This window comes from Mercenaria mercenaria, chromosome 18 (genome assembly GCF_021730395.1).
Source record: "Mercenaria mercenaria strain notata chromosome 18, MADL_Memer_1, whole genome shotgun sequence".
Classification (NCBI taxonomy): domain Eukaryota; kingdom Metazoa; phylum Mollusca; class Bivalvia; order Venerida; family Veneridae; genus Mercenaria; species Mercenaria mercenaria.
In genome coordinates, this window is record NC_069378.1 from 53,688,753 (window position 1) to 53,698,138 (window position 9,386).

Here is a 9,386-nt window from a genome sequence, read left to right on the forward strand (position 1 = left end):
GGGAAACAACTAGTGTTTTAATTATTGTTAGAATTTTTCTTCTGTCTCCCTTGAGTAATATTCCAATATAATGTATACCATCAGTGTTCTTCGCATTGAATAATACGTAAAATGTAAAATTAAGTCATTTTGATGAATATTTTGAAAACTTAATTTGATATATAATCATCATGCAAGGTATGAAATGTGAAACTTGAGTCTAAAAAGAAGGACGCATATTGTTTTTAATATCATTTTACTTTCGGTTTTGTTATCGAGGGTAAAATCGTTGCGTTTCTAGATGTACTGAGAATATTGTGTGTGTAGTATTCGAGAATTCTATTAAAGGTTGGTAGCAAAAGGAAAACGATTAACTGATAGAGAATATTGTCTGTTTTGACGTGCGGCATTCGCAGATACCCATATTGTTTTTTATAATGTACATAATGCCCTTGCATTCGGTTTTGTTATCAGGCAAGTCGGCGAGCTGAGTTCACAAGAATGACATATATACGTATTCCTATAGTTGAACATGTAATAAATATCGATTAAAGTTTTTAATTCACAAAACAATATGCAAAATACGGACAGCGAGGTTCCAATGTAGACATTGTAACTAAAAAATTAAAACCGGAATTTTTAACATTTTGACTCCGAATATATATTGCTAAGTGCATCAGATAATATATATACAATATTAAAATGCTGTGTGTTATTTTTTAAAAGAGATATTTACTCCAAAAAATTTAGTCCCTATAGCATTTTTGGAAATAGGATAGACAACTCCTGAATGACTATCTCATCAAATTTGCTGATATGAAAATAAACTTAGGTATTTTCCCGGGATACCCTCATTAAAGTCTGTTTCTTCATTTCATTCAGATATGGAATGTAAACAAATACAGGAACAACTTAACAGTACAAGGACATCAAACAACCTATTTTATTTTCCTTCAGGACAGGTACACATGTTAGGTCATACTTGTAGTTAATAAACCAAAATGTAAAACAATTAATTAGCTCATCAAAGAAATGAAGACTAATAACTTCACAATATTTTATTACCTCCCTTCATTACATTTATCATCTACATTCTACATATTTTTTTATGGAATTACCTCCCTTTATCTCAAATAAGTTTTCTTATATTGCAATTTAATCAGTCAGTATTTTTACCTTAATTTTCAGACAAATAAATTTATATTTTTTTAATCCATGGTAAGATGAAAAGCATAAATTATATTAAAGAATACCATAAAAGCATTTATCACACATGAATGCAAGGTATACACAACAAATAATTTTGAGCCTTGTTGCCAATGACAATGTTGAAAAATATTAAAGCTCAGATTGCATAACAGTGAGATAAAATCTTTTTAAGTTAAGTTAATAATTCCCATATTAACTTATGACTACAAAAATTTAATGTATGCTGTTATTCCCATTTCAGTCCAACATATCTAAAGAAGTAAATACTACAATAACTGTATATCAAATTTTTGAAAATAAAATTCCACCAACATATCTTGTTCTTATTTCTTTTATCTTGATTATGTAGTGTACTTATCTAGAATGATGAGCTATTTTGAAATGTATATTTCTTTATTCTCCTGGATGGAAAAAAATAAAATATATAAACAAAACAACCAATTATACCAACCAAATTGTAAAATACTTAAGTTTCTTTGATGTTAGTAATTATATGTTGAGACATGAAAACAACATAAAATATCAACATCAAATATAACTAAAAAATTGTGGAACATCAGATGTAGATTAGATTAGACTGTATTATACAAATATTTATATGAAAATATGTGACAACTCTGGTTAAATAGAATATTAGTTAACTTATGGTAAAATGTTGAACTGCTTTAACATTAATCTACAAGTGATGAATGAGTTCATCTTACCATAACTTTGACATTTAATGTATTATTAAGAAAACTATAACATACAAGAAATGACACACAGACAGTATAAGTTGCTGAATGACTGGGTCAGTCTCCACCACAAATACTATGAAACTTAAAAAGTCCAATTAAATGTGTTTCTTTAAATTAGATTGATCTCATTTTAACACTTCTATGAATGCAATTGTTAAATGCTTGCTTCTTACATGCGTGCAATAATGGAAATAAAAAATGATTTAACAATATATGTATACAGTCTTGTCATGAACACATTCTGTACAGATGATAATACATAGAAAAGTCAACATATTTATTATATGGGTCCATCTCAGTTAACAGCTGGTGCATGGCTGTCTTGCACTTGAATATACATCTTGCAGCACAGTTGGGGTAAATTCCATTTCACATGACAACACACTTGTAGCACTTCTGGAAATACAAATGTAAAACTTTATTACATAAAGAGAATAAAACATGATAGTTTTTAAAACAATTATAACATCATTTTAGACATTTGCAGATATTCTAATCTTAGAAATATATTATCAAGCAGCAAGTCAGGTAACTCTACAAATTGACATTTTGTCTAATTTCAACTTGTCTAAGGAATTACCTGTTTTAAGCAGCAAGATTGTGTTGCTACTTGGCTAGCTGCTTTATTTAAATTTTACATATACTTAGATCCACTAAATGACAAGTTATTTAATAGGACTGTCTGAAAAGATTGCATATTTTATAACATTCAATGTACATATATTCCATAAAATGGTGAAAAAAATAAACAGATAAATCTGATGATGTACACCTATGATCTCACCTAAAAGCTCCAACAACAACCTACAACCTCTGATTAGTATATGATGTAATAATGATAAACTACCTAAAGTGTTTTTATATAGCATGCAAAAACAATGAACTTGAGAACTGCCAAAACTTCACCTTATGAGTGATATATGTTCACTTTCCCCCTTGTTGAAAGTGTTGTTTTTCTTAAAGCATTTGAAATCATAGATATTATAAGTACAATGCAACCTATGTAGAGCAACACCCTGTGGGATATACAAATATTTTAGTTATTTTGAGGTTGTTGTTCTGGAGAAGTAAATTTGATAGTTATATTTCAGCTTAGGGAAATTCTCATGATGTTGTTATAGAGAGGTTTTTGCTTCAGAGTGAGCTACTCTGGAGAGGTTGTACTGTGAAAATTGCTTCAAACTTCATCTCCTTCAACTGAGCTAAATGAAGAAAAACAACAAAGGATTTTCCAAATTTAGAATTTCCTTGTTGTCAATTTGACATTTAATGTTAGGCAACTATGCAGACATATTTTTATGTGACATAATGCCGCCTTTAACTATCTTATTCCAATGAACAAATTGTCAGTCTTGACAAAATCATGTGAAAAAAAGATCACAGTAAAAAAAATTAATCCTAATCATTTTATATATATTGCAAAATCAGCTTTACAGAATTCATAAGTGACAAAAAATTAAATTCAAATATTGCCTTTGTGATGTGCAGCACTGGCCATGTCTTTTTATCACAATAGTTTACCTTATTTATATCTGTTACTTTTGTCATAACTTTTATGTCCCTTCTGCACTAACAATTGTCTTCAAGTTCTGAAATATTGTAAAACATTAATTCACACACATTCTAGGAAATCAACATAAAATCAGTGTCAAAGCATTTGAATATAATTGTTTTAATTATCTTAATACAAAGATACAAATGTACTTCATGTTTTTGCTGACTGATACAATATACTGAAATTTGTATTTCAATATTTATTATCAAAGTACATGTTCATTCTATTTTTGAAATGTTGACATTACAAAGCTATCACACATTTATTACTAAACCATATCTATTATCATTATTTTTAATGGAGATATGTACTTAGTAAATTGAGGGATACACAAAGCTACAGGAAAGAAATGTTTATGCCAGGCTGACATAAAGTCCAGAATTTTTCCCTACCAAAACTGAAAATGAAAATTATACAACATTTTTTTTCCTTTTAATATTTTTGTACAAAAGATGACCTATGCATTTAATACAGACTTTTTACATTTATTAATCTAAATATATTAAAATTAATAAAATATCTCATAACTCATTGTATGATTAAAATTATAATCATTAATAAACTATATCAAACATGAACCTGAAGTGTTCTAATTTATAAAGCTGCAATTAATATTGAAAAAAAATGCAACTATTGTATACAATGTATATTAAAAAAAGTATCACGAACCTGATTATAAAACAGTCTCAGTTCAAATGTAATAACACATGACTGTCAGAAAATCAATGTATGTTGTACTTTAATGATATCATCATGACATGAATGCCATCAATAAACTTCATATATAACAAACTATACCACTATGTCAGCCTCTTTCTTGTTATTTCTACAGCTTCCAAAGACAGACTGCAACTACATGTATCAGACACTGTAAGTAAAATATACAAATAATCATTACACAAGAGAATTTTTCATGTTAAATAAAGGGAGTTAATTAAATGCAATCTGAGAATTTTTGCTAAACATAAAGGAAAGTAATTATCAATAAAATGAATGAAGAAAAATGCATATATAAGGGAGGTAATTTAGAAAAAAAAACAACAACTTCAAATGTCAGTATAATGATAGTTGACATTGACAATGACCTATATCAAGTATGCACAACATAAGAAACAGCAAGCACTTGAAAAATGCATTATATTTCCTTGCAATATCAAGAATATTTGACTGTATGTAAGGGTTCTCTACATGCTGTTATACTGAAAAAACTTTAGTCTAAATATAGCTTAGATCTATTTATATCTTCAAAAAAAGGAAGTCCCAAATTTCCACAGCTATTCACAGGCTGAAAATTTTAGGTACTAATATCAGCAAAGAGGTTGATATCTATACTTTTTAATAACCATCGTCAAAGGTAGGGAAAAACTTACTGGAAAGGCATAAACTTCTGATCTAGTCATTTCAATACATTTTCAGCTCATTTGCATATAAGAAGAAATTTACAGAATTCCCCCTGTTTCTTTTCATTTTCAAAAAAATCTGTAAGATGGATATAAACCAAAACATTCTCCTATGTGTCAGCTATCAGATATATATTTCAACAAAAACTGTCAACTTACCTTGTTTTTAGAAGAAGACAAAATTCCATGTCAACTTTCGCTTCCCCGCAAAACTGTACCGGTGCACACATAAAAAAATCTCAACTGTGATTTTCAAAATAATACAGTCAGACCACAATTATTTCCCTTGAAAATAAAATGCTCTAGTTAAATGCCTATCCAATGTCCACTATTTTGGACTGTATTGATGTTCAAAAAGAAGTTTCTGACAAAAAATCGACTCCGTATTCCTACACTTCAGAGGCATATTTTTTACCTTAGTGCTTGAATTGGTACCTGCATTTCTTGAAACAGATCAATATAGGTAAGAGATCATTTCTGTCGGATATTTCTATTACACGCTGCAAATTTGTATGCTTAGAATTTTTCGTTTACAACAAGTTTTAAATAAATTGTAGTTGCAGTATACTGTATATCTATTTACTTGAATTTTCTATAATGAGATACCCACTAGATCGTGAAAAAGGACGCGTTCAGGAGCATTTTTGGCCAAAATATTGAATACACTGAATAGCTTTTCTAACTTTCTAACTCCAGAGTTTAACCTGTTTTGCTTTTATACTTGCAAAACGTACGCAGATTTGAATGAAAATTATACACAATATTTAAAATTTATTTCATTATTATTAAACGTAACAACGATTATAACCGGAAGTAAACTAAAACTTATTTTGCCGTAACCCTTCAAATCAAAAGTCACATAATCAGCAAATCTCTAATAATAGCAGTACTCTATTGATTAACTTCAAATTATCAAATACTTCATTATCTCCGTTCTGTGAGCACATCCGTCAATCTTTTCACTATAAACGTGTAAATCCGGCACACTTCATTTCCGACCTATAGAGATGATAGGACATACAAATTAAATGATCTGTATTGTTTCTGGAGTCACTCCATCATAGGTCAAGGTCACAATGGCCTGAACATAGAAACCCGTTTCTGATCAATAACTTGAGAACCACTTGACTTAGAATGTTGACAATTCATAGGATGACTGGACTTTCAGAGTAGAAGACTCCTATTGATTTTTGGTTCTCTCGATCAAAGGTCAAGGTCAGAGGGCCAGAACCAGGCAAACTGTTCCCAGTTTATAAGTTGAGAACCACTTGGCCCAGAACATTGAAACTTCATAGGATGATTGGACATGCTGAGTAAATGATTGCATTTCAATTACTAAACCAACCATCATTTTCTCTTTGATTATCACGTCTGTCCCGATTGACTTATTGCCTGTTACTACTATCTTTTTCGGCAGACGTGCGCTTTTCTACAAAAGCATCTTCCAGTTTCAAATGTTTTTTTTTCATTCAATTTACCAGTTGTTCTAATGGAGACTGCACAGTGTAAGATGAAAGTATATGAACGAGTTACCACTTATTGCTTTAAAACGTTAACCTAATCACTGAAGTCATATATCTGTTGTATGAAGTAAAAAAATTAAAGTCCTATTATGAGGTTTAGAGTTCGAGTGATACATTACTGCGACATTTTATTAGAGAAGTTTGAGGAGTTAGATTTTCAAATTACCTTCCTTTTATATGAAAGAACGCTTTAAAGTTTAATTGATATACAGGAAAATCTGCCAAAAATGTTTTATATTTGCTATGAGAAAATATTTCTTTCACTTTGCTGGGATACACTTACATGTTTAACCCCTACCCTTCTTTATTTCTATAATGAACTTGCTCATCTTCCAATTTGGACAGTACCATTAATTATTTGAAGGGGTTTCCGCTGAAAATTTACAGACTGAATAGCGAACAGTGCAGACTATGATCAGACTGCACGGATGTGCTTGCTGATCTTGGTTTGCACTGGTAGAATTACATGTACTTGCCACCAGCAGGCTAAAGATTAATGTTGCATGAAAATGCAAAAAAGATGTGTATTAAACATTGCTGAATCGCAAAGATATTTAAAGGAGTTTTGTGTATTGGTGGTGGCTGTCAATATCAGGACTAGTACAATCAATTTTTCAACGTCAGTGTTATGTTAAAGCCATATCTATGTTGCAAATTCTAATAACAATAATTTGGTATCTCGAAATTTTTTGAAATATATTATTGCGTGTTAGGTGGCCTGTCAGGACTTTAGCTCTGTGCTAAGTTGTTCTAGAGCTTGGTGGTCGTTGTAAACGGGTGGTCCTTGTAAACGTGTGGTCCTTGTAAACGGTGGGTCTTTGACAAGTTCAACATCAGATGTACATCGTATAGATTTATTAATGCTTTCGTATGATACATTTTGTAACCATCTAAGTTTATACCGGATACTTGCATACAAAACTATAAACGAAGATGTATAAGCATGATAGCAATGTGTAAAAAATGATATACCAATGAGGAAAAGTGAAAAAGCGTTATGGAAATTGTGAAACGGTAGACAAAACTGGTGGTCATTGTCGGCAGATGTTGAAAACGCATGAATGAAATATATCAATATGTATAAGTAAAGTGTGGTGTGTTGTATGAAATGTATTTTGAATATGACGCTATAACTCATACTCATTGCCAATTTGATATATATACACATAATACAGAATACAAAAGGCTTTTATCATTTAACATGATACCAATAAGTTTGCGTGATACAAGTAAGCTTACACGAAACTACTTCCATTCTTGTAGTTAAAGGAAGACAACAATATTTTTAAATCTCCGATTTTCTAAAACGTTCACTGTACAAGCAATTTATGTAATGAACTTAAACCCTACAATCGTAAACATAGGTAGCAATAAAACAATGTCCATCGACAGTGCATCCGTTCGTACATTCTTTCAGAGACAATGTGTATTCTTGTTCTCCTGGATTTCCAATAACAAAAAATGCGTCTTTGTCTGACATCATCAGGCATCCAAACAATGCCAATACACGCCGCTCCCTTGTGCACCTTCTTTTTCGTCCGTCCATGTTGCCTGCCAACTCTGTTGAGTGCTGTCTCCTATAGGTCATAGCAATAACATTAGTAAATATTTTTAAAGATAACATCACTCCTTATATTACTACGTATAACAAATAAATAAAAGATGTGTAGTTAAAGTGAAGTAGATACAAAAGGGTGATTTTGTGTATTACAGGTTATATTACATGCAAATCTCGTTTACGACCGGAGCACAAGCTGCTCGGTGTAAGCCATTGTTATTATATACCGTCAGTCGTACATACGTATATCCGTCCGTCGCCCATTACAGTTTTCTTTTAAACATTTTTTTTCAGAATCCGTTTGGAGGCCTTTGATGAAATTTGACTCGGAGGGTAAATTGATTACCTTCTATCATACATGCTCAAAGATTTTCACTTCATACAAATATCTGGCTGCCAAGGTTACGGTTTTCAGAAACCATTGCCCTGACTTCAAATGATTTCGCAAGATTGGCCCTGTACCAAAATATTTCGATTGGACATACAATTTTACTGGCAGTGGGCGTCTTACATTTTCCTATATATGACCCTTCTAACTATAGCTTCTTACTAAATCACTGGTTTGACCTTAGAATAAGTCAGTGGGTGAACATCTATCAAGATTGGCCATATAGTCCAATTATTCTAAAACGTGGCTAGAGAAAATGTAGTCACGTTTCATATAGTTATACAGTGGCAACATTAAAACACAAAAGAGTCCCCTGAAGAATATTTCTGAGATTTCTCAGCTTGAATTTCAGAAAAGAAGACTTTTTATTTTACACTATAAACACAAAGAGCAGTTTGTTTGTTTTTTTTTTTTTTTTCTTTTTCTTTTTGGTAGAGCTTCTACTTAGACCTTTCTAATTATTTTGATTTGAACAAAAATGACGGAAGATTTTAAAGAGGAAAAAGAATCCAGTGGCATCTTATAAAATGTTTGATTTTCAAATGAAAAATTATTTTACGTCAGTGTTTTGTGGATAGCATTTAACAACAGTTTTAAAAATCAATCCCGATTTATCAAAAGTGAATATTATATTGCTGCCGTTGGCATCTAATATTGGCTTTTATGGAAAACTTGAAAATTTTATCCTCTGAATCTGTAAGACATTTTTCAAAGTCTTTTAATACTATACCTGTGTGTTAGGTGTGAGGTTCTGAAGATCGAGCGATATAGTGATATAATGACCCACTTATCTGAAGAGAGCAAATGGGTCTATTCTCATAGAGGTCGTTAGCTACTGGTATTATGTAAATGGTATATTTAACGCTGAAATATGTTGTAAAGGCTTAATATGATTATTTCTTCGAACCATCTTAGCACAATGTTTGGCACAGTACAAAATAACCGACACAACATAACAACGTGCACTTTAGAAATGCGTAAAACAAATAAGCATTTCACAACAATTCAAACGCATTTTTGGTTTGCTTTTGTCACTA

At 31.0% G+C, this 9,386-nt stretch overlaps 1 long non-coding RNA gene across 1 annotated transcript; it reads right to left on the bottom strand.

Moving 5' to 3' along the window:
- Window positions 1-908: 908 nt before the first annotated feature.
- On the bottom strand, window positions 909-5,188 carry LOC128550639 (uncharacterized). The gene is made up of 3 exons (XR_008368346.1): window positions 4,279-5,188; window positions 3,447-3,514; window positions 909-2,321 (listed from the first exon to the last, which is right to left on the bottom strand). It is a non-coding gene; the product is annotated as an uncharacterized LOC128550639 (long non-coding RNA).
- Window positions 5,189-9,386: the final 4,198 nt, after the last annotated feature.